This window comes from Chionomys nivalis, chromosome 11 (genome assembly GCF_950005125.1).
Source record: "Chionomys nivalis chromosome 11, mChiNiv1.1, whole genome shotgun sequence".
Lineage (NCBI taxonomy): Eukaryota > Metazoa > Chordata > Mammalia > Rodentia > Cricetidae > Chionomys > Chionomys nivalis.
The window spans coordinates 68,284,070-68,310,578 of NC_080096.1; the positions used below are offsets into that span (position 1 = coordinate 68,284,070).

At 39.6% G+C, this 26,509-nt stretch overlaps 1 protein-coding gene across 32 annotated transcripts in view; it reads left to right on the top strand.

The window, feature by feature from the left end:
• Positions 1 to 26,509, top strand: part of Ptprd (protein tyrosine phosphatase receptor type D) — a 2,217,081-nt gene that overhangs the window by 1,778,230 nt on the left and 412,342 nt on the right. The window lies entirely within an intron of this gene.

Sequence of the window (26,509 nt, forward strand, 5' to 3'; positions counted from 1 at the left end):
CAGATTACATGAAGACAGTCTGTGCCTGAATTCCTACAGAACTGTGCGCCCTTCAGACTGTACCAGACACTCAGTGCAGGGGTCACGGAGATGCTGTGTATACCTCGCTTACATGAAGACAGTTCAGGAGCCCCATGTTGGCCGAAGTTACCTTTAATGGTACTGATGATGTTCATTCTGTAAAGTCTATGAACGATTAAGTTTTAATTGGTCTCCATTTATTTCATTAGTTTCAATCTGATCATAATTATTAAGTGTTTGACATATAATCTTTTTATCATAAACTTTGAAATTCTATCAATTCTAGGAAAGAGATAATATTTATTTTAAACTTAAGAAGAATATTAGGCAGAGGTTGGACCCATTAACTGCCCTTCTCATGAAATGTTTGTTTAAATGTGTTAGGTAATACATCATTCTCTAACAATCATGTAGGATAAATATATGTGTGTGTGCATGTGATATATATATATATATATACATACATACACATGTATATATCATATTCAGGCTTTTGAGGGCTGGTCAGACCATAGACTTTCTTAATTTCTTGGATACTTCTGAGTAAAGGATATGAAAAGCTTAGTTTGCTTTCTTGTAAAAATGTTTTGACTCTCAAGCCAGTTATTGAAGTTTATTAAATCAATCAATCTCTCCCTCTCTCTGGGCTTGGTTATTATGGTGTTGCACTGACTGGCCTTGAATTCTCCACATAGTCCAGGCTAGCTTTTAATCCTCTCAACTCTCTCATGAGCTGAAACCACTACCTTCAGTAATAATTTCTAGTTTGTTTTTAAACATGCATTTAACAGAAAGTGCAGCTCTATATAAATGGAGTTTTGCCAATGTGAAACCATGTTGTTAACAAAAAGTATTCAAATTTATTACTGTAATCAATTATCACTACTACACCTCATGGGTCCTTGCCAAGAGAAAATACACTGTAAGAAATGGATTCCTTGTTGCTTATTCACCATCTGTGCCCATGTGGACTTCAAATGCTAGTGTTTTCAGTGTAATAGTGAGCCCTGGGCACTAGTGTGTGTGCTAGGGTTCTTTGTGTGAGAGTGAGCCCTGGGCACTAGTGTGTGTGCTAGGGTTCTCCCTGTGAGTGAGCCCTGAGCACTAATGTGTTTCCTATGGTTGTCAGTGTGAGAGTGATCCCTTAGCACAAATGCATGTGTAGAACAGGCTTTGGAAAGAAGTCACAGGAAGTACGGGAAGCCAGTCCTTCTGGTAAGCACATTCCTTTTCTTTTCCCTGAATAGTTCTCTGGAGTCTTTTATATCAGAAGAGTAACCTTGACTAATTTAATATACTAAAATGCTCAGTACTAAAATGTTCCTCTAACTTTCAGAAGTGCTTGCGTCTTTTGCCCATTTCTAATATGATAATAAATGTGATATTAATTTACTTGAGTTACAGTTTCTTTTCTATTCTTGTTTTTTGGAGGGGAGGGCAGTTTTTATTTATGTACAGAAAAGTTAACAGTATACATTTAGTCCTACTTTAGTGGTAAGTTCTTTGGCCTTGTCTTTTTCAACTTTGCAATGTGGGTTACAGGTTTGGGACCCAGGACCTTGCCTCCTCAGCGGTGGCAGATCTCATCCTTGTAATTAACCCTTATAGTTTCCATCAACTTAGTCAGATAGCCTGTCTTCCAAGTGGACCTGTATAAAGGTAATAGTTTTTATCTTCCTGTGTTCCAGACATCCCAGCCTGGCCTCTCCCCTTGATGCAGTAGAAGACCACTGTCTTGCCACACAGGACAGGCAGGAAGACTATTACTTCAGTGGGGTCTATGTTGGATGTCCTTCTTTGCTAGCAACTTTCTTATCACCGGCCAGCAGCCTTTGCTTGTCCTGCTGCTTTGTCTCAGGCCTATACTTGTGGGCAAGCTTAAGCTGCTGGGTAGTTGTTAGTTCAGGGCCTGGCTGAACTGGTTAAGGACAGGAAGTACTTTGAGCCTCTTACAGAGGATGGCCCTTTGCTGCTGTGGACTATTAGGGGCCATTCAACCAAATGAGCGAGTTCTTATTTGGGCTGGATGTCTTGTCCAATGCCACAGTTCTTAGGACATTTCTCAAACAGGAGATTCATCACCTTTTTGGCCTCCTCCTTCTTGGTGATGACTGGGGGCTGGGGACACTTTCTTTCCCTTGGCTTTCTTTCCTTTGGGCTTCTTACAGCCATACCACCCTGAACGCGCCTCATTTGGGAAGCTAAGCAGGGTCGGGCCTGGTTAGTACTTGGTTGGGAGTTACACTTTCTATATGAGTTTGCTAACAGAACTTGACACAAAGCCTTTGTGAAGTGGCTTGATTGGTGTGGTTACCATAGCAACATGGTTGAAAGGAAGAAAGATTTCTTTTAGGAACCTTTTCTAAATGCTGTTTTGTAACCCATAACGATATCGCTGGCTTGCCATCCCTGTGTGAAGGGAAAGAGATCACTTTGAGGGTCAACCTGGTGTCTTGTGTTGATAGATTATGCTAAGCAATCAGGACTGCTTGGCTCCTCTCACAGTCCCAGAGCTGAGCTCTCTCTGTTCTTTGGGTTCTGTGAGAATAGGAACCCCACACAGGAGCCCTTTATGTTTCCAAATGCATAGAGGAAACTGGATCCAGACCAACATCCAAGTTCTGTTCTGTTCAAAGCTAATGTCTGCTACAGATTTTTAATTCCCTATTTATCTTTGTTTGAAATTTTTCAATTTATCAATAATTTGTTCTGTGCATGATGTTACCATTATTAGTAGACAAAAGGGTTTTAACCAGTAAATAGACCAGCAGGGGCTTCATTTAAAACTCCTCCTGGTGGTTTGATATTCTGGAATTACTGTAAACCCTAAGGCTTACGTTTGCACTTTGCTTTGTTACAGGGTAAACGTCTGCTCCATTATCACAGGACTGTGTACAGAAACACATCACATCAGCCAAGCACCACCATAGGGTGTTTTCTAGAGTTGAAATGACCTGATGGCTATTTCACTTGTACCCACAATAATAACAACAGTAAAGCCTGTTCTAACTATTTTTCTAATCAGCCACGTGTTTGCAATGTTTCCCTTTTTACTCACTGGTTCAGGACCTGGGAAACAGACACTCCAAAATAGACCCACTGACTTTAAATAGACAATCACAGCATCAAGGTTGTCAAGGTGTAATTTTGTAGAGGAGGTGAGAAGAAAAAAAAAGACTATATTCATATGAATATTTAAGAATTGTGACACATAGCTTCTAACTTTTGGATCCCATGATTGGTAACAAAATTCACACACAATAACAAAATATAATTATGTATGAATGATTTTTGATGAATAGTTTTTTGAATTGAAAGTTTCTAGATGCTTACAATTTTTAAGCCAATATTTTATTTTATTTTTATTTTGGAGTTATCAGAAATGATTGTGACACTCAAACCTACTGCGAAATCTTAGATCATGCTGAGTCTAATTCACCTTAACTGTCATTATATATTTAGGATTTTGAGGATTGTCATGGAAAAGTTGATGTTTTCATGACATACCGTTGTCTGTGATTAAGTTTATGGTTGCCATAGCATAGGCATAACTTAGATTCTTTATCAGATGCAGAGCTTACGAAGTCTGGTGCTTTTCTCCTTTCCTGTCCTCATTCTCCATTTCCTCTTTTTCTAAAAATAAAATAAAATAAAACATGCAATAATGAGAATATACTCATCCATTACCAAAACGTGAGCTATAAGAAAGCTAAAATAGATTTTTCTATACTTTACTAGGAAGAGGGAGCTAAGATTCAAGTTCAAAAATGTGTTCTAACTTGCTATGTATTGAAATGAGCTCCCCCCCTCCAGTTAACTACTGGATGCACTGTAGGTCGAACTTCAGACTCAGTTATGGATGCTCCTGAACAAGGTCAAGGGCTTCTAATTAGCCTTTGTTATGTCCAAAGAAACACAGATCCCTTAGTTGGTATGTAACCAGTGCTTTGCACATGCCATGTGCTGTGAATATCTGCATAGACACCATTCCCAGCGAGGGGCTGCTCTTTTCTCCTAGCACCAACCATGCCAGAGTTGTTCCTGCTTTCTTCAACTTCATGTTGTGTTGAATCTCAGCCTTGGCATGGCTGTCTTCTGTGTGTGCTCACGGTTTTAACATATTTTGACTTCCTGTGTCAACTGAGGTTTCTTCTCTAGGTATTTGTTTTCGTTTCTGTCCTGTCTTTGATCCTCTTTACTTTTTTTTTTTTTTTGGTTTTTTTTTTTTTTTTTTGTTTTTTTTTTTTTTGTTTTTTTTTTTTTTGTTTTTCGAGACAGGGTTTCTCTGTAGCTTTGGTGCCTGTCCTGGAACTAGCTCTTGTAGACCAGGGATCCTCTTTACTTTTTACAGGACTTCATTTTTCCCTCAACTTCAGGTCGGCAGCTTCTCCCTGCTTCCCTAGAATTCCCTGCCTCTCTCCTCCCTTCCAAACATCCCCTATTGACTCTCACGGCAGTTCTTTCTTGAGAGATTGTTTCTGCCATCTGCTTTCTCATCCTTCAGAATGGTTACCATGAACCTGCATTGAAAGTAGCTTGCGTAGATGATTCTATTTGCTTTTGTTTGTGTTTTTGAAACACAGACTCATTATGTAGCTTAAGTCGTTTTTGACATCACTGTGTCTTCAGTCCAGGCTGGCTTGAATTTGTGATTCTATTGACTCTACCTCTAGAGAACTAGAATTATTGCATATGTTTCACCTACACTTAGTTTGCCATGTATCTTTTTTGTTTTAAAGAAAAAAATTAAAAAAGACTTTTTCATTTGTATGTCTGTGCTTGTGTGTGTGTACAGATGTATGTGCACTCATGTATGTCTGGTGCAAAACTGGAGTTACAGATGATTGTACGTGCCATGTAGGTACTGGGAAACAAACACAAGTTCTCTGCCAGTGGAGCCAGTGCTCGTTATCAACCATGGAGTCATTGTTCCAACCCCATTATTAAGTATCCTTAACCTTACCTTTGTGGCTATTGGATGACATAAACTCTTCACTGGGTTTTAGCACAACACCCTAGATCCTTTTAATACACGCACAGAGCCCACTCTAGAGAGCACAATTTGTTTTCCGTTGTAAATCAATAAGCACTTATTGAACATCCATTGTGTGTCAGGTGCTGCGCTCTGGGGTGGCAAAGATGCATGAGCCATGCCCTGTGCTCTTTTAGAGATTAGCAATTTAGAGGGCAACAAGTCAGTAAGTCTGATTACACTCCAGTGTTCTGTGACACCGGAAGAGAGAAAACACCCAGGAAAAATAATTAACTCAGACTAGGAGTGGTAAGAACGGTGAACCAGAATCAAAGAAGGCACCACATGTAAGACTGTCAGTTACAGGTAATTTTTTCTTCAACAAAGTAGTTATTTCTGTAGAATCACAAGTCAGGACTTGTAATTTTTAATTCTTGTAATTTTATAAGTATGCATCCCAGAACTTAGCACAGCGTCTCATGTCTATTTGCCAAATGTGTAAGTGCAATTCTGTGACTGAGAGGAGCATGCTTCTCATCCTGTGGAAGAAAAGGGTGGGAGAAGTGCATTCTAATCTCTTTTCAAGTTTCAAAGGCCATTTTGAACTTGAATCCCATATTTGTTAATGGCTGGTAACTATCCTGGCCTTCTCACTCCCTTTCCTCAGTCTTGGTTTTAATTTGATCACATCTGCAGACTTAATGATGGTACCTGGACTGGAGACTAAGACCCTGCAGGACCTTCATCTGTTGTTGAGGTTATAGGCATGGATCACTGTGTCTGCTGAATGGATTTCTTTCTCTGCAGTGCTTCTGAGATAATTCCAAGGTCATTGCTTTCTTTGAGAAATGCTTGTCTATTTAGCTAACCTTTAAGAACCCTAAGCAGTTTTCCTGAGAGTTTCAAATGTTTGTCACTTCTACTGACATCAGTGACATTCTTTAAGATGGTAGGCTGAAGGCCAACATGTGTCCTACTAAAGATTAGAAGAGTGAAATAAACCCATACAGAATTTTGACCAATATCTGTCTTTCCTAGTGATCTTTCATTCTTCTTAAATAAAAAAAAAAAAACCTGTTTATTTTATGTGTGCAATAGGTGTGATCCATTGCTTAGTAAGCAATACTTTATTGCAGGATTTAAAAATAATAATTTTATTAATTCTTTGAATATTTTATAAAATATGTTTAGACACTATTTGTCCCCAACTCTTTTGAGATACATCTACTGCTCCATTCCTCCAACTTCTTGGTCATGTTGTGTGCCCTCCCTGCCCCTCCAACCCCCCTCTCACCTCAAAGGTGTCCAATTTGTGTCACAGGTTCTTGGCCTTTTTGATAATGTTTCTGGAATGGCTTCCATCTTGTAGATCAAGACTCAAAATCAATCAATGGGTGTTTAGTTACTTCCATTATATTCATTGCCACTATTGCAACAATGGGCATGTCTGGCAAGAAAAGTTATTATTGTAGCTCATATGAGTTTATTGTTGGATAAGATAGATGGTGATTTATTTTCCATTGGTAGTCGACATAGGACCTTCCAGCACTATGCAACCTAGCTAGTGGGGAGGACGCTTCGTGATTAGTAACTGATTGATTTGTTACCCATCTTTTATGACTTGGGTATGTAGTTTCTTCCACAATAGAGTCTTACTAACAGGTTCTGGGAGGTAACCAAGATCAGTGGTAATCACCTGTAATTTTTAGTGGACTGTGGGACCTCACTGGCAACAACTCAAAAAGACGTAACCTGTTCCTGGTACTGAGGCTTTTATTTGCTAGGATAAATGTCTAGTTGGGGTATTGTACCACTGTTCTAGGATAATTCGATATAAAAATCTATTTACTTGCACATATGTCTATGTGTATGTATGTATTTTGGAAGCTTATATGTGTGTATGTGTGTGTGTGTGTGTGTGTGTGTGTGTGTGTTAAAGCTTTGTTTAGTTATCCTTCTCCACATTCCACTTTGGGTAGCAATGCTCTTTATGCAGAGAGACCTTTTTGAGTGGAGAAATTGCATGAGAATAAGCAGGCAGACAAGTAAGGAAGCGGTATAATGCATTCATTTATTTCAGTTCTTAACTGTTGTGTGATGCGTGTGTTGTGTGATATTTGTTTTTTGGTTTTTAATGTCATAGACTGCCCTGCAACTGTGAACCGAAATAAATCCTTTCTTCCCTAAGTTGCTTTCTGTCAGGACATTTTATCACAGTAACAGAAATGAAATCAGGACACAGAGTTTGTACAGGAAAAGTCAAATTTCTAGGTGATATGTAAAGAAATTCAGTAGTGGCATGTATTAAAATTGAATTGCCATTGATATACTTTTCTGCATGCAATATTATTTCAATTTTTTGTGCTATAAAATGCACAGGTATTTTTAAATTTTGAAATTATGATTAAAATATTTTGTGTGTGTGTGTGTGTGTGTGTGTGCATGCTTGTGTCTGAAGATGCTAGAAGAGGTCTTCACATCCCTTGGACTGAAGTTTTATGCAGTTGTGAGCCACAACCTATAGGTACTAAGAATCCCCATTTTATAATTATAATTTTTATAATTGAGCAATATATCATCCTATTCAGAAAACACTTTTTATCTTTATCAGTGATTTGTGTCTTGGAATGAAAAAGCTCTTTCAGGAATTGAGAAATGATTATTCTGCCTGGCATGGTGGCTCATACCCTTAAGAAGAGTACTGGGTAAACGGATGTATGCTGAACTCTATGAGTTCAACGCCAGCCTGGCATACGTAGAGAGTTCCAACCAGTGAGATCTCTACAGTGAGACCTAGGCTCAAGAAAACAAAGCAAAAACTTCCAAACAACAACAAAATCCCAGAAATGATTATCTGTCACCTACTTTAGAAGTCTTTCTGCTGACAGTTTGATGTTTAGTTGTAGCTAGCAGAGTGCCAGTGGACGTTATGTCATGAGTAGGCATTGTGGCACATGTCTGTGGTCCCAGTGCTCTCAAGGCTGAGGCAGGAGGTTCACTTCCTGAAGGCCAAGTTAGGCTACACACCAAAACTCTATGAAAAAAAACTAAAGAACTACCAATGTAATATACAGACTTATACCGTGTAAGAACTAAAGTCTCGGTTCCTTTTCTTGTGTGACAAAATACCCCGACAAAAGAGTCCTTGGTAAAGTTATTTATCTTAAAGTTCATGAAAGATACAGTTTATGTTCTTGGGGAGGGCATAGCAGTAATGGGGAGGAAAGTCTTGGCAGCAGGAACCAGAAACTGGCTGTTCACATTGTAAATGCTTTAGAAAGCAGAGTGGGAACTAGAAGTGTGCCACACTAGAAAGCCTCAAGGCATTGCCTAGTGACCCACTTCCTTTGGATTGTAAAGGTTCCATAGCCTTCCAAAACAGGTGGGGATGAAGTGTTCAAACAGATGAACCCATGGGAGACATTTCACATTCAAATTAAACTGTGGGTGTGTATCTTTAAACCACCATTCTTACATTTATTGATTCAGTTCCTTAAACATTCATGGGCCTTTCCCTTGAGCTAATTCAGTCAGATTTTTATTGACTGTTTATTTTAAGCCAGGTCCTGTGGGGAGTCAGGAGGTTATATAACATGTCATCAGTGTGCATATTGCCTGTAGATGCCAGTCACGCTGATACATGGTTCAGTTAAGTGGTATTAAATGCCGCACAGTAGTGGGGATGCTGTGCTTGCTCTAAGTCAGTCAGGTTTTTGTTCAGATAAAACAGAGAAATTGGTGAGCCAAACCAGTACTGTGTGTAATTGTTTCTAGCTTTACTAGCTGCTAAAAGTCGTCAGCTTCTTTGTCATTACACCTTTTCAGTTGCCTTAACCCTCAGTGACAGGGAGATTCCAGTCCAGCAAGCATTGGCTTTCTGTTCAGGGCTTTCCCCAGCTTGAGCCCACTCAGTGCTTTGGCATGTTCAGTTAGAAAGTGCAAGGAATTATTATACTGAAGGCAATAGGGGGAAGGTGCTGGGGGTTGGGGTGCACGCCCTTGCTTTCCATTTCCCACAGAGAGGAGTCCAGAGATCAAGGACATTGCTAACATCTCTTAGTTGATTTAATTTCTTCTTTCCTTTACCTTGCTCTTCTGAAGTCACTTCTGAAATGAATTACCGGAAAGTCTGCGTCTCAAGTCCTGCTTCTGGGGGAACCAAATATTTAAAGATTAGAAGTTGGCACATAAAACAATCACATCATCCTGACCACCTGGAAAACTTGCCTGTCTCCTTGTGACAGTGGTCAGCTGATTATGAAGATTGACCAGTGCTTAGAATGGGATTCACTTTACAGGCTCGCCTCCTCTCTGTGCAGTCAGAATGTCTCTTTAAATTATCCAATCAGGTTCCAGAAGCAGAGGCTGCAGAGACTTTGGATAATGCTTGTGTTGAGCCTTTTATGTGTAAGGAGAGCTTTTCAAAAGGAGAATAGGAAAAAGCCTTACATGGCAAAGATAATATGTCAAAGCCAAGGGGACATACATGCTGTATGTATCTTAGAAGGATTGTGTGTGTTTGATAGTTTTCCAATTCAAAGTTCACACTAAGGCAATAGATGCAGTCATTCTATAGAGTTATGCAGTTCTTGTTTTCATCAACTACAAAAACCACAACTATCAACAGTGATTAATTGGATCGTTATGCAAACAGCCCTATAGTAATAAGCACCCATTGTGTGGCAGGGAGGCATATGCTCATCATATCCATTAGGGCGGCACTTTGGCCCAGAGGCCTGATGAATTGGCTTGCGTTTTCTTGCCACACAGCTGCCACAGTGGCTCTGATAGCAGCGGATAGTTCGATCAGAACACGTCAGCTTGGTGCTTATCTCTCATGATATGTATTAAGGGAGGATCTCTTTTAGGTTTGATCCAGACAATGACCTTGATATTCCTGGTATAGAATAAAGGCTCACGATTTTTGTCTCATGATGGGTGCCTCACACCCATCGTATCAAGTTATCAGCCTGAAACTGGTAACGTGATGGATGCTACTTCTTGACGAGATGGTTGTAACGGCTGGGTTTGCACACATACTCACCTGCCACCAGCTCTCTTTTGGGGATATGCTGAGGAAATGCATGTCACTAGGCTTCCAGGGGTGTTCCCAGAGACTCTGATGCTGTAGATCAACATCTGGTTCAGAATAAGATCCCTAAGGAATCATTATATGAATTCAGGAAATAAGAAGAATTATGTAGTTTAACTTACATTTTTTTTGTGGTTTTTTGTTTTAAACAAATTTTAGGGGGCATAAATGGAACTTTGAAAACACTGCTCAGTATTGGGTTCCTGACTTCACTGTTTAGACAGTGAAAAGCTGGAGAACTTGCTAAGGACCTGGAAGTTTCCTTTGTCTCATCTGGGGAGATGCTCCAGCCAGTGTGCCTACTTAGCATTCTATGTCAGTCAGTTATAAGAACATTAGAAGAAGATTTTTGTCAGTTAGAGAAAATATCAACATATAGTCATAGTATTGTTTTGGTTATTTGAATATCTAAGTATTTTTAATGTCAAAATCTGAAGTAATTTAGTGTTTTAAAACCGCTATTTTAAAGACAAAGTTTTGTTATATACTCTATGTTACAGTAAAAATTAACTGTCTCAGCCTTTTTAATGCTAGGATGATGCCTGGACTATAGAGAGATAGATGGAGTTCTAGATAAGACACCAACCAATGGGGAAATACATCTGAGAACCAGAGATGTAACTGATAGTTGGTGACCTTGTACACTCCATTTCTACACTTCTTTAGGCCTCTAGAACTGTTATTCCTGGATTTTCTCCTATCTTTCTGTTCTCTGACTAGTGGCATCTTTCCTCTGCCTGGCACGTCTTTTCCTTTCACAGCAGTCTTTCATTTCTCTGCAATCAAGAAGTACAAATGCTTTGTCTATGTCTAAGTCTGTACTACTTTATTGCTTATGAAGTGTCTCTGAAAACGCATGTCTGAGGCTCTACATTCCAGAATCTGATTCAGTGAATTCCAGTCTAGATTGAAGGACTCAAATGTTTCATACATCTCATTTGAATCTGATGCAAATCGTCTTTTAAAAAGCTTGAGTCCAGAACAAGCAGTGCTAAAATCCAGCAATAACTTATAGGACCACATAAGATCTGGCATTTTCAAGATGGTGTGACATAAACAATTTACATAATCAAAGATGTCATTGTTTATTATTTTAAGTCAAGTCAACTGGTTTACTTTCATCACTAAGTTGGCTTTAAGTAAATATGAAGAGCCAACCAGCTCACAAGATTTTTGAGTGTTTCTGAGGCATTGTGTATTATACAACACATAACACTTAGTTAGGACGTTTATTTTTTAGTGTTTTTTAAAAAAAAAAAAAACATCAAAAGCCATATATGTATTTTGGTGAGTATTGTGAACTTTATTGATGGTAACTGAGAGAGCAACTTATTTCTGAGTTTTATTGCTATGAAGAGATGCCATGACCACAGCAACACTTATAAAGGAAAGCAATTAACTGGGGCCATTTACAATTGGTTTATTTGTCCTCGTCATGGCAGGAAGCATGGTGGAGCAGAAGGGGTCAAGCAAGACTTTCATATCCAGATCTCCAGGCAGCAGAAAAAAAAAATGAATCTCTGGGCCTGGCTTGAGCTTCTGAACCTGAAAGCCTACCCCAGTGGCACACTTCCTCCCAAATGGCCTCACCTACTCCATCAATCCCCATGTCCTCATCCTTTCAAATAATGCCTCCCCCCTATTCACCTATGGGGACCATTTCATTCAAACTAACACAGGGCTCATAAAATTCTCCCATTCAGTCAATCTTGGGAAACTGTAGAAGGATAGGTTTAGTGTATATTTAGGGCTTAGTTGGGTAAGAGAGCATAGAGCCTCCTCTCTCTTTCTCTCATGCTCTTGCTGGAGTCAGTTGTTCAGGGCTTTTTGCCCTATGGAGGCCATTTGAACTATAAAGTCTACCACCCTGTTGCTGTAGCCACATTTCTTGTCATATCAAGAAATCAACTTGACTACATGGTTTTTGATGGCAGTTCCAGCCCCAGCATCAACTGTAGAAGAGTAGCTGTTGCTATTAAAGTTTGTGGAGACAACCTGGTTCTCAGTATAGTTCAGTATGCCCCTTTGAGGGCTTTCAGATTCCTGCCTCACCACTTTCTTGATGTAGTCATATTTGCCACTTTCCTCACTCTTCCCATGTCAGGTCAGATCCATGACGCATATTTGTGGGTAGGCATGTGTGGTGCCAATGAGCTTCCCAATCAACTCTTGAATGACCTTGACTGAAGCATTAGCAGTGCAAGTGGACTTGGTGATGATGCTCTGAGCAGTTCCATAGTCATCAGGGCTCTTCATAGTTGTCTGGGTGTCATTGCAGGAAGGGACTGTGGTCGTGAGTCCTTCAATAATGCCAAAGCTGTCATGAAGGCCTTTCCCAGGAGGCCTAAGCAGTTGGTAGTGAAGGAGGCATCGCTGACAGACATGAGTTATCTCATGATCTATATCCATCACTACCATTGGGACATCAGCAGAAACGGCAGAGACAATGACCCTTTTGGTTCCACTCTTAAGTGAATCACTGCTTTTTCCATGGTGGTGAAGACATAAGTAGACTACACAACACATTTGGCACCAGAATCAGGTCATTTAATGTTGGTGGGGTCTTGTCCTTGGAGGATGGTGATGATGTCTCATTCATAGTCTTGACTGTTCAATGGAACTTCTTGTGGGTGACATCAGACTGTAATATATAGATCACGTTGTGAGGTCAGTAAAGGTAACATCGTTGACAACAGCATTCACTTTGCCAGAGTTAAAGACAGTCCTGGTGACCAGGCACTCAATATAGCCAAACCCATTTCCTGTGACCTTTACCACTGTGTCTCAGGGACAGGCTGGCACTGCATGAGTAGTTGTGGCTGTCTCTGGAATGGAGAAGAATAGAGAGCCAAACCAGACATACTTTTAAAATTCTACTAGCACGTAATCTTTGGATTCCATATTTCATTGTAGTTATTTTAAAGCTGGTGAGTGTGGAAATTGCATCAGGGCTTCCCATGCCAAAAGAGTTGGTGATAACAACCAACAGCTTTCTCTGGAATGGAGTGAAGTGAGCTGGAACACCACTGGTCGCTTTCGACTAACTTTCAGACCTTTGTAGCCACACTCTACTTTATATATATATATATACACACACATATACATATATATATGTGTGTGTGTATTTATTTTTCCCCATTCAAAAATTTACACCTCCTCCCCTCCTCCCATTCCCCTCCAGCTCCCCCACTCACCCTCCTCCCTCCCCCTCTCTCCTTAAGAGAGGGCAGGGAACCCTGCCCTGTGGGAAGTCCAAGGCCCTTCATGCTACATCCAGGTCTAGGAAGCTTTGAATCCAAATAGAATAGGGTCCCAAAAAGCCATTACATGCAGTAGAAACAAGTCCCAGTGCTTTTATCAATGGTTTCTCAGTCAGCCCCCATTCTCAGCCATATTCACAGAGTCCACATTGATCACATGCTCGTTCAGTCCTGGTCTAGCTGGATTTGGTGAGCTCCCATTAGAACAGGCACACTGTCTCAGTGAGTGGACCAACCCCTCACAGTACTGACTTCCTTGCTCATCTTCTCCCTTCTTCTTCTCTTCAACTAGACTGTGGGAGCTCAGTCTGTTGCTCTGATAAGGGTCTCTGTCTCTATCTCCATCTGTCGCCAGATGAAGACTCTATGGCGATATTTGAGATAATCATCATTGTGATAGTGGGGCAAGACCAGTTCAGGAACTCTCTGCTCTGCTGCCCAAAAACCTAGCTGGGGACATCCCCGTGTACACCTGGGATCCCCTCTAGAGCCAAGTCTCTTGCCAACCTTAAAATGGATTCCTTAATGTAGGTGTCTTCTTCCCTGCTCCTGTATTCTCCCTTCCTCCATCTCCACCCTCCCACTCCCCCAAGCTCTCTCCCGTCTTTCCTTTCCCCCCTCTCTCTTTTTTTAACTTTATACTTATAGATGCCAAATTAGTTAAAGGAATGAAAATCAGGTGCTGAACTAGGCTTTAGAGTGGTGCCCAGGATAAAGGAGTATGGCAAAGTTTGTACTGAATGCATCAGGTTTTCATTGCTCCTCAGTTTCATCCAGAACAATGTTTGGGTTAAGCTCCTCATCAGTGTGTGCCTTTATGTTATGGATCCTTGTAGGATGTGTGCAGTAGGTTGCATATTGCTTAGCTATTAGCTATTGCTCTACACCCAGCCTTTCAGCACCCTGACTCGATCCTTCATTAAGAGAGGTGTATCTCTAGGCAGACTGGAAGGACTGTAGATGGGAAAGGCAGTACAAAAAAGTCACTTCAAGCTTGGGGTTATTAAGTAACTTCTGGTTCTGAATAACCACAGATGACTTTCTTCATTTTGTTTCATAAACATATTAATAACAGATATGACTAAGATATGAAGTGAGTTTTGACCTAACCCATATATTTCCCACAATAGCAAAATTGTTTATAAAAAAGCAATTCCAACTTTATTAACTCTTCACAATTAAAATTACCCATGAAGAGATCTCGTGAAACTTTCTGAATAATAGTTCAATCTCTCCTAATGTGCAGTTGCTTTGTTGGCTTGATTACAGTGATTATAGTGTTCATTAGTACTGCCTGGGTAGGTGCGGTGGCTCATATCTTCAGATAAGCTACGGCCTGTGGAATCTCACACCTTCTATTTTCGTCGGCTTGAAACCCTGCTTGCTCTCCGCTCAGTGGCAGCACTATCCCTTTAGCGTCAATATTTTTATCATTGTAATTGTGATAGGACAAAGACAATTCATGGTTGTTCTTGCATTCTAGGTGTCCTAGTTATTACTCTGCTGACAGAATTGGGTTTTTGTTTCCATGGATTAGGTTATGTCAGTGTGGATGTTATTTCTGGTGCCTCCATGATACATCTCAGCATAGCAGTCCAATGGAGGGAGCATGTCTGGATGCTGATCTGGGGGGAAGGGATTTCAAAATATGTTTTTAACAGCGATCAAAATAAGTCTCTTATTAAAACCCGCTTAAGCATATACTAAGACTGAATAGCTTCACAGTTTTCCGGCACAGAAGAGTGGTCATGCCATTCTTAAGCCAGCCACGATGGAAATCTATAGTGTTGCCTGGCCTTGAACAGATACACTTCAGCCCTCATCAGGTTTGGTCAGTATGTATCTGACATTTTCAGGTAGTCTCAGAGCATGAAAGCTTGAAGCCAAGGGACTCATATAACTTGAAGGTGATTTAATTTGAGCATGGCAGGGACTATTTAAATCTCTGGAGGGGCTGTGATGGTAACATGGAATATGTTCATTACACATGAATATAGGTTCTCTGTTTCAACAAAATCAGATGGTTGTAGTTTGGAATTTGATCCCAACTTACTGGCAATGTTTTGAAAGTCGTTGAAAATGTGATATTTATGTGTGCACAAAGATGTCCCAGTTATCTCCAAAAATAACCACCAAAAGTATATGCTGTAAATCGTAGCTGGGACATGCAAGCTCTGTGCCTCTTCATGTGTCTTCTTTGTATTACAATTGAGTTTCACAGTCATCCTTTGTAATTGTCAGTAAATGTCTATCTCGTTGTGTGGGCTACAAGTACTCAATTCATTAAACAGTTTCCCTACTATAATTTGGATCACACCAAGCTCAGACAATTTTTTTTTTTATGGAATTGAGTGATGGTAGGCCTTGAGTAAACAGCATCTTGAGTAGTTTCCCTTTTTTCTTCTTATCTTTCTAGATGCTAAGAAAGGCTCTGATCCAGCAATGTTGGCCTTGTGGGCACAGGTCACACAAGAGGAACAGAAGGAAAGTTTCTGCCAATAGAGAGATAGAGTCACTTCTGTTCCTCCCCCAATCCCCTCTCTTAAAACAAAAACAGAAAAAAAAATTGATTAGGTATATGCACCAAAGTTTTTTTTTCAAACCTAGAAGGCCTAGCTTCCTGAGTTTCTCAAATCATCTCTATAGTTGAAACACATTCTACATATTTATTTTTAAAATATAAATTGATTCACCTGTCTTCTTCATCAAACTTTGGATATTTGATAACAAAAATCATGTCTCAGTTACTCTTCATGAAGTAAAACATGGCAAATAGTCAAGGTCTTTAACTTAGAAAGAAGTGGAGGTAAAATATTCTAAAGGGATTCACAACAGACACCTTAACAGTAAGGGTGGCTGTTCCAAACACATCTACAGTTATATTAGCAAGGAAAAGAATAAGGGTAAAATCAACGAGATGTAAAAGAACAAACAGTTTGGGTTTATGTTTTAGAAAATATTTTAGCAATAAATATATTTGATATGATTCCTTGGCATTTGTTGTTTTTCTCCTTGACTGTCAAAATAGTTGTCATGAATAGGGCTATAAAATATATCTTATTTTGATAATATTAATATGAATTCAAGGAATTCAAAGGTTAAAGACAATGCTGTAAGATATAGTTGTTAAACGAATCTGAAACTGTAGATTGTTGTGCTCTGGAAATGAGCTCTCAATTGAATTCAGTTTTATGATTGGCAAAACTAATTCTATTTGATTTTATAATTAATTTTAACTGATTCATTCTTTCAAGTAAATTACAAGTTAAGCTAAGCTTAAAAACCATTATTATTGCTATTATTAATAGTACTTGAAGTGTGCCTTTGTTCAGATTAGAGAAGAGAAATTTTCCCACAAACACTTGCAGGTCTGTCTACCCATCTATAAGTAATGTGACAGCTAACCAAGGCAGTAGTAAACCGCCGAGGGTTAGTTATATCACATACATACGTTCACTTAACCCATTTACCTTCTTAATCATCTCTTTCCATATGAGAAAACTAAAAGTCATAGTTTCTCCAAGATCATATCATTGTTAGTTTTTGGATGCTATCCTTTCCTGCATAAATGTCCTTCATTTTTGCATCTATAGATCTTGGAAGGATGGAAAGAGAATTAGAATTTTTTATTGAAAACACTTGCCTCTTTTGGGAATGTTACATACCCAGTGTGGCCTGTTTACAGATACATCCAGGCTTCTCTCAGGCCCCCAAATTTCTAAAGTTACTTACTTTGACTCTTTTTTTACCTTTCCTTTTGTGCTTTCTTCTTTTGCCTTTGGAGTTAGAGATATCTTTAGTAGAGGAGGTTATGAATGTTCTATACACCTGGGCTTGGTTAGATGGGTCCTTTAGCTCATTATTGCTAATGAGACAAAACAAAGAAACAGTCTCAGGACTCCTGAGAACACCTTGTGTCTAGAAATAGCAATTTCTACAGTTTCTTCACCATTTCTTCTCAGTGAACTGACTTCTTCAGAACAGGAGAAGGTTGCCTCTGTAATCCTCATGAACCTGTGTGTATGGATGACTGGAAAAGGTGGAGTCCTCAAAGATCCCAGATCACAGTCGGTATGGCAGAGGTGAAGGCTTAGGAAGTCTCAGATACGAAACAGAGATTGTTATATAACACCCTACTATTTTCAGACTGGAGTCACTTTTTTGGAAGGACACAGAGACAGAGTCAGCTACTGGGAAGAGGTACAAAGTAGATGAGGGTGGCTTCTTAAAAGTGAAACCCCCTTTCTGTGGAATTTTTAATCTTTTTTTTTTTTTTTTTTTGGTTTTTCTAGACAGGGTTTCTCTGTGGCTTTGGAGCCTGTCCTGGAACTAGCTCTGTAGACCAGGCTGGTCTCGAACTCACAGAGATCCGCCTGCCTCTGCCTCCCGAGTGGAATTTTTAATCTTTGCTTGCTTTTGAATGAACTGTAATGAGAAGAAGATTTTTGGTGAATTAAAGGGGTGCATGAAATAGGGAATACTGGAAATGGGTTCGGTTTTCCAATCAGTAGGGTAACTGCTCTTTTCTATCCTGATATGAGGCTTTCTCCTGGGTCATGGCATTAGGTACATGATGGAAACAGTCAGTTGGATAAGGATGATGAAATAGAGACGGCATTGTAATTAAGCCAAGGACAGTTAGTGGCATTTTAGTAGGCTATGTTGATCTCAGATGGCTTTGGTGTCCTTTTTTGTCTTATAGTTTTTGAGGTCACACACTATCTCCCTTCAGAATGATATGTGATTGGGTTGGCTCTTTGCTGCTATGGTGTCTGCTTGCTCACAAGTCGATCTAGCAAAACTCAAGGATTTAATACATTAACTTTACCATGGATGCAGCTGACTTCCAGTTGTGAAGTGGAATCAAGGTTTAATATTGAGAACAATATTTTCATATCCTTTTGCCTGATATTATTTGATGGTATTAATAATAGAAAATTATCCAATTTAGCTCTCCCCTTCACAGCCCCTCTTTCTTTTTAGAATGTAAACATTGTTTACAGAGAATTGTGGTAATACAATCAAGGGTTAAAAAGGGAGACTCAGGGGAAGCTAAATGTCGTTCATGCCCCATAGTAGATAGTAGGTGGGGTTACTGGGTGACCCTTATTTCACACCATCAAATGACTAAAATATACTCAAAATGCACAAATATTTTTCTAAATATCAGTGAAATAAATAGGTAAGCACCATTTTAATCTCGCACAGATGCTATGAAAATGTTACTTTATTGTGCGTGCAATGGACATGAGCAATTAAGTATTATTTGAAGTGGCAATAGCTTTCAGGGTTCTGTCTCTTGATTCTTCTGAACACATGGGACTGGAAGGTAGTAGCACCTCCTATTACTATGGACTCGTGAGGCTGGCAAGAGAGAAACAGGCAAGACGGCAAAGATTAGTGTGACATGGAGGTGTGAGGCTTTAGATGTTTCATTTCTCCTCCTTGACAAAAATAAATTCACTTACTGCCATAGCAAGTCGACAGCAGAAGAAATTAGACTAAGCGGTTTTTTATGTCCCCGTCCTCCAGCACTGTCACTCAAATCCAGTCTGACCCAGAGTTCCCTCATACATTCATGCAGGCTTTCAGTAGTGGAGGCTTCTGACAGATTATACTTTGGTTAGTTTAGAGAAAACCTGAATGGTTCATGTGAAGCAAAATAAGAATCAAAGAATTGTTAATACATGGAGACAAGAAACAAAGTTAGCGGGCATCTGATGTCAGACATCCTCTAGACACTTAGGATGTACATATTTACATATCTTGAGCAGGGAGAGGAGGACGGATGGACATAGCTGTCCCTTGTCTGGGACTCTGAGTGGTGGCCTCAGAGCTGCATGCTTGTGCAGCTTCGCAGACTCATGGATGTCAATATTTACCTACCATCTCTCACTAAACAGTTATTTTAAATTTCCAAGAGAATTCTGTTCACATCTGCTTTGGTAAAGTAGGGATTTGGGGCTTGAAAGTAAAAATATGTTTGTTTTGTGTTTTTGTTTATTTATTTTGAGTTTGGGGCAGGGGTTCATACTGTAGTGCCCTGGCTCCTTTAGTGCCATTACCTGATGAACCATCTCAACGGATCCTGGTTTTGTTCCTTTGAGTAAAAGAACAATCTTCCCTGGATTGGCCGGGGTCACATATCAGTCAGTGTGTATGTGTGTGTTTGGGGGGACGGGATGGTGGGTATTAAGAGTGTAATTAAGTGGGAGGATTTCTCTGCAGAGAGCTGCTAAGGTAAATAAGAGTGATGGCTATTCATTAGAAAGTGCATCTAAACATGAAAGGCGGAAAGCTGAATGTTAATTGGAGCTGACAGTGTTGGCTGCAGTGTCTTGATTGGGGAGGCAACCACGTTTTCAGTGAGGCCTTTGAGCTCCATTGCTGATGAGTTTCTGGGAAGATGGGAGCAGGCTTCTCTTTACTAATATTTAAGACATGAGAGTTGCAAGACTCCCTTCTTCTGCTTGTGTCCCTTACCCTGATTCCATCGTTCTTTTTTCTTTATCTCTTGGCTACATGTTTGTGCTTGTTTCTTAAAAACTACATGATTCCTGGTCTTTTCCCACAAAACCAGAAAGTCCCTAATGGCTCTCCCTGAGACATTTCTTTTCAATGGATATTTAGATGGACTCAAGAATTCTTTTACAAACCAGCATAACAAAAACTACAGGAATCCTCGAAAGGGTCACAGAAAATATGAAGGCATTGCCCCCAGAGGATGGGTGATACTCCATGACCAAAAACAAATAATAAATGGATCCATTTTGAAATAAAAAACTTTGACCAATTGGTTATGAATACACACACATATGTAACAGAAGGATTTCATTAAAACACACAGGATTTTCATTAACATGAACTAATGTATATTCATGCTCAGTGTTTCCTCACTTTCTGGTTATTTTATGATTCCTCAGACTGCTGTAAGAAAACCATGGGAGAGGGTTGAAAGGGAGGGAAGAGGGGGGAGGGGAGAGGAAGGTAGGGCAGCAGAGAAAAATGTATAGTTCAGCAAAATCAATTAAAAAAGAAAGAAAGAAAAGCAGAGTTGAGCTACTGTGTCCACCTTCAAACATGAAACAAGGATTCAGTCCTGATGTGATTTCCCATAGGCACTCGACTGCAGAAAGGAGACAAGAGCCTCTATGCTCTGACTCACAACTCTTTGTAGATTCATATCACTGAGAAGTCAGATTGAAACAACTGTGTTTATATATGGTTGCTGAAGCTCGAGTGGGAGGCACAGTTTCCGATTAAATATACTTAACTACCTGCTCTTGTACAAACTGCTGAATGGCAGCCTCCATGGGCAACCCTTCACATGGAGTAGGTGTCTAGTAAACGTCTGCTAATGAATGGATGAGTAAGAACGCCACAACTTTCAGACGCTTTGCTGGGCTGTCTCTAGAATGCATCATCTTTATTAAGATGATTCAAAACGACTTGAGCACATTTACACAACTCCTATCTATATATTTTTTTTTCCGTTAGCATCGGAACCTCTCTGCTGATTTATTTTGCTTAGATGAGCAAATTTAGAGTTATTTGGTTCTGCGGTCTTTGAATAATCCCTATTAGAAAGCATTTTTATCTGCATCCTTAACACAGAGGTGTAGAATAGCACTATAGGTATTACTGAAATGAAAGTCCTCTAAAAGTTTTTGTTTGGTTGTTTGTTTTCATCTGTTGGCACAGGGTCTTTCTTTGTATACCACGCTGCCTCAGGCTAAGATTGTTCTTGTGTGTAGCATGCTTTACATGGAGTTTTGAAGCTGATTGCTTGCTTGAACTCCATTTTTCTATTCTTTTGTTTCTCTCTACTTCCTTTAATTTTCTCCCCCACTACTCCCTCACCTGCCTCTTCTTTTCCCTTCTCTCTCTCTCTCTCTCTCTCTCTCTCTCTCTCTCTCTCCTTTCTTCTTATAGTTATCAATGTTGTTTGCTGTTGTTATTAGTGAGAAAAGGGATTTTCTATGTCTGCTAGGTTAGCCTCAAACTTTCTGTCTTCCAGCCTCAGCCTCCAGATTGCAGGAATTACCAGCAGGCATCATCACTCCTGATTTCTTTGTAGCTCTTTAAGAATATATGGGGCGCTGAACTTAATGATCCTGTGACCTGACCTACAACATTGAATCGCTAAATTAATTTAAAAAGTTAACATAGTAATACTTACTTGAAAAAAGCAGGAAAAAGGTAATGAAAGCAGTCATATAAATATTTCATAAATACTTAAATATTTAAAATGTTCAAATTATCATATACTGACTAAAGTATTCAGTAAAATATAAAAGTGGGGTTCTTTACAATCATAGCCGAGATATTTTATATAGAGATTGGATTTGAGCAGTTTTGAGCTCAGTTTGCTTTCCTCTTCAAAGAAACATTCTAGTAAACTTTTCTACTGAGCAGGTATAGACACCAAAATGAATAAATGCAATTAATAATGAAAAAAATGTATTAGCCCTTCTTGAGGTCTCCACAGACTAGTGCAACCTTTAGCTAACACACCCAGTTCTTTAAAATAAGCACAGTGGTGTACTCAGTTTGGTCTGTCCTCATCAACTAGTGCGGTAACAGGGGAGAGACGATTTGAGAGTGCAGGGCCATAGATGTTGGGGCATCTGAGAAGTTACAGTCACCTGCTGTGGAGCCTCTCTTGAAAAGTGAGTGCCACGAAGCTTTTTCCACCTACAGCCTGGAGAGATTTGGCCCTCTCTGTGCATGTCACCTCGCTTCCTCTTTGGCCGGCTCACCACTTGCAAGGCCTACATTTGCACAGAATAAACAGCTCACAATTAAACAGTCTATTTATTTAATAACTTTGGAAAATGAATTGAGAGAGAGAGATTTTGGAATTCATTTCTAAAAGTTGCCATAGGACTGCATATGTGGGCAAATTTGGCAGAATGTGGGCAAATTTCTTGCCCTAACACAATCATGTGGGATTTATGTTCAGCTATAGTTTGAACTTGTTTCTAACATGGTCAAATTTTGGGAGCTTTATGTCTCTTGAATATGCACTGATACTATGAAGTACCATGTGATGGCAATTTTCTGTTTACTGCAGATGGCTGGGGATAGACTGTTTCGGTTAATCAAACATTAGAGCAGTTTAGAGAGTACAAGATTATTTTGCTGGGTTCATTCAAGTCCACTGGCTAGAATGAAACAAAATTTCTTGGCATGTAAAATATTGTGAGCATATGTAAATTAAATTCCATGTTTATTCAGAAGGCCCCTTCAGGTGGTAGGAGGTTCTGGGTTATCAAAAGAGGCATATGATCTTTCTCTGTTTCCTAGAAAATAGGTTTGGCTATTTGGCATTTCTCATTTTCTAATTCTGAATAAATTTTATGCTTGGGTTTCTTAGCCACGAGATTACAGCTTTTGTTTTTAGTCTAGAAAGATCCAGGATGAAGGTAAAACAGGAATCATGCTGTTTTAAAGCCCTTTATTGCGATGAGGGTTTGACCTGGTAAAACTTCTCTTAAATGTAAGTTTTCACCAGATTAGAAAGCTCTTGATATTTGCAGAGATTTTTAAAAGTTTAATATTAGGTGGGAGAAATAGTTATATGTCATGTTCTTACTTCAGAGTCACCCACTCTGGTGTCTCTGAATAAACACTCCAGACTGTGGGATGCTCAGTTGAACGAACCAGTAAGTGAGGATCGTTGTAATGAAGCGAGGCTGTTTTCACATCTGAATAGCATTTTCCATTAATACCAATGGTCAAGTGTTGCACTGGCCTCTGCTAGATCCGAATAAAGATGGTTCTTAGTATTCTTTGTTTAGATCTTCCTCTCCAGGAATTTAACATTCACATTCTAGTTTTATTATTGTTGTTGTTATTTTACCTTTTTTTTTTTTTAAATGAGACTTGGCTTGCTATATAACTCCTATATAACTTACTATATAACTTGCTATATAACTCCAGGCCATCAGGAGCTTTCTGTGCAGACCAGGCTGACCTTGAATTCATGGTGATCTTCTTGACTCTCCCTCCCAGTGCTAAGATTACAAGAGTTGAGGCATCACACTTGTCTAGCCTTATTTTTATTTATTTTTTTATTTTAAAATTGAACCTTGATGGTTTTGTTCATTTGTTTGTTTTTTCTGTATGTGTTGGCTTAGTTTTTGTTTTCTTTTTGTTTGAGATAGGCTTTCATTATGTAGCATTTAGCCAGCCTGGAATCACAGAGCTCCATATGCCTCTGCCTCCTGAGTGCTGGGATTAAAGGTGTAATCACCACAGCTCCCAGTTGAGTTTATTTTATTTTAAAGAGAATACACGAGGAAGCTGTTGGAACTCTATGTTTTAGATCTGATTATGACATTGCTGCCCACAGCAGTGATTTCCTTAGATAAATAACTTGGACTCTGAGCTACCCCTAAAAAGTAAGATTGTGTGTTTCCTCGTCTTTAAAATTTTAGACTTTTAAAGGATCTTACGATTTATTATAATTTGATTCATGTTAAAATATTTTTGATATGATAGCTAACAGTATACTGATATATATTTAACTTGCTCATTTATCAGACGTCTTTTGTATAGTGCTGTTAATAAGCCTGTGGAGTTAATTTCCCATCATATTTTATATGCTGTACTTTATCAGTGAACTATTTTATTTTGTCATTTAAAGTCAACACAGATGTAGGTAATAGAGTAATAGGAATATTTTCCCATCTTGGGTTGCCATAGAAATTGTAATGAGATCTTAAAATGACTTCTGAAAATGCTAAAATGCTTTACCATCATGCTAAAGGATATGAGAAGTTAAAAAAAAAAACAACTTGCATATGTACAAGAAACTTTGTGTTAAGATTTGGCCGAATAGAATCTGTCTGGAAGACCAAACATTGACGTATATCCCTTTTGTAATGTCAGTCATCAGCCATTGTTCAAAAGCATTTGGCCTGTCGTTTGTGTGTTTAATCAGAAGTTCAAGTATTTTACCCAATCTCTAGCTGTCATGTTGGTATTCGCTGATGTTTATTTTATGTTTAAAAGAGTTTTTCCCTTGTGTGTGTCTATGTATATGCACACGTGTGTGGAAGTCTGCAGAGACCAGGAACGGGTGCTGGATCCCATGGAACTGTAGATGTGGGTGGCTATAGGCTGACCAAAGTGGATGCTGAGAAGCAAGCCCCAGTCCTGAAGAAAAGTAGCAAGTGCCCTTATCGAATGAGACATCTTTCCAGCCTGAACATTATCTTTTAATTTCCCTTCTCTCGTTCTTGGGATCAGGAGATACAGCTATAGTTTATTTTAGAAGGAAATAAAATTTTGGTTCTCGAATGTGGCTGTAAAATTATCAATTCCAATAAATTCCACTAGAGGATTTCCTGTAATTATTTGAAATTCTTTCAAAGTAGTGGGTACACATGAAAGGCAATTCTCTCCACAGCTTGACAACAGTGTAGCCTAATGGGCAGCCGTATGTGACACGGGTTTCAGTGTTTCTGGATTTCTACACTTTCCGATTCCTCAATTACATCCTCTTCCCCCGTGAGCTAGACATGCTGCACTCCCATCTGCTGTGTACTGTGGACGCGTCACATTTATTTTTGTAGGGTATTTTTTAAATGAGTTTAGGGAGCAGCTGTTTCTGCATTCGTGCTTGCCTTCTTTTTCCTTTGCACATATAGGGGGTGGGAAGCGCATCCCTGCTGTCCCCGGTGGGGTTTGCATCTCTTTGGTTCAGGCTGCTGCTCGGCAATGCCTGATAATGGGAAAAATGCAGCCTGCAAGCTTTTTCCTTAGTTCCCTAGTATAGTTCTGTTGGGAGCACAGCTGTGCTGCAGGGATCTGGCTAGCCCACCAGCTCTTACTAAGACTCCCAAGGATATTTGGGTGCAAAGCAAATCTATCCAAATCTCTCCCTCTGATATGCTCTGCTTCGAGAACAGAAGTGTCTCCTGAAATCTCATTTGTTAAACGTGGTCACTCGACTGTGGAGCTCTTATGAGGTGGTGGACCCTAGTAGGTGGGGCTCCAGGGAGGAAGTTAGATACCTGAAGCATGCCCTTGAAGCAGGTTCTGGGACCCTGAGCATTTCCTATCTCTGTCTTTGCTTCTCTGCTCTCTGAGGTTAACTCTTCGCCTTAGCATATATTCTGCTCCATGACACTCTGTATTCATGATATTATGCTCTGCCACAGGTCCCAAGACAAAGAAGTCAACTGAGACAAAATCGGTTGTTCCTCCTTATTGCTGTCTATTTCTTGAATCTTTCTGCAGTAGAGAAAATGAGAACATATCCCCTTAACCTATCTTTTGCTTCCACATGCTGCATTGACACTTACTTGAAGAAATCGGTTTGCTATTGTCCAAAAATGCAGCATTTCAGCTTTGTTTTCCACTTAAGAAATGCCCGCAACAGGTAATTTCACACTTGCTAGATATTTCTCACACATTTCTTGCCTTGTTATTCACCCAGTCTTGATTTTCTGTCTGTCTCAGGTCTAAGACACACATAAAGAAGGGAATGAAGAACTGGGTATTTACTAAAGATATTCCCTGGTCCTGAGCACTTGAAATCTTTCAAAATGTTACCCTTTGAAAGAGCCCTTGATCTGAACACCTGATTCAAGAGAGCTGTTTGCCTTCTATTGTTTACTTATTAAAGTAGTTTCTACAGGAATGCTGAGCCCCGGAGTCCCTCAGCTTCCTCTCTTCTCTGTCACCTTGCAAGCTTGGAAACCCAATCCTGATCCTCTTTAGCAATCCCTCAACTCTGCTTTCCCTTTGGACCCCACCGTTGGTCTTCTACACGTGTGCCATTTTAATCTCCTCGTAAATGGACTTCTTGGGGATTCTCAGTCTTTTGTTTCCATTCCCTCTGCCTATAGGTAACAGTTGCCGGAAAATCATTCATGGAACATTCCTGAGCTATCACACCTTTAGTTTCTAAAGTAGCACTGCCTGCATTGTGTGCGTTCTTTTCATGTGACTTTGGCACAATCCCGTGTTTGTGAGTTCTGTTGATGCATTTGTGCAGTGTCTTCATGCTCTTGGAGATACAGTGTTGCATTTGTATAAGCATCCCACACTTTTATCTGTTGAACTACCAAGAGATATATGTGTTCAGATTTGGTCGTTTATGAAGAGTTCCACTCTGAGCACTGTATATGTATTTGATTGTACATGAACATGTGT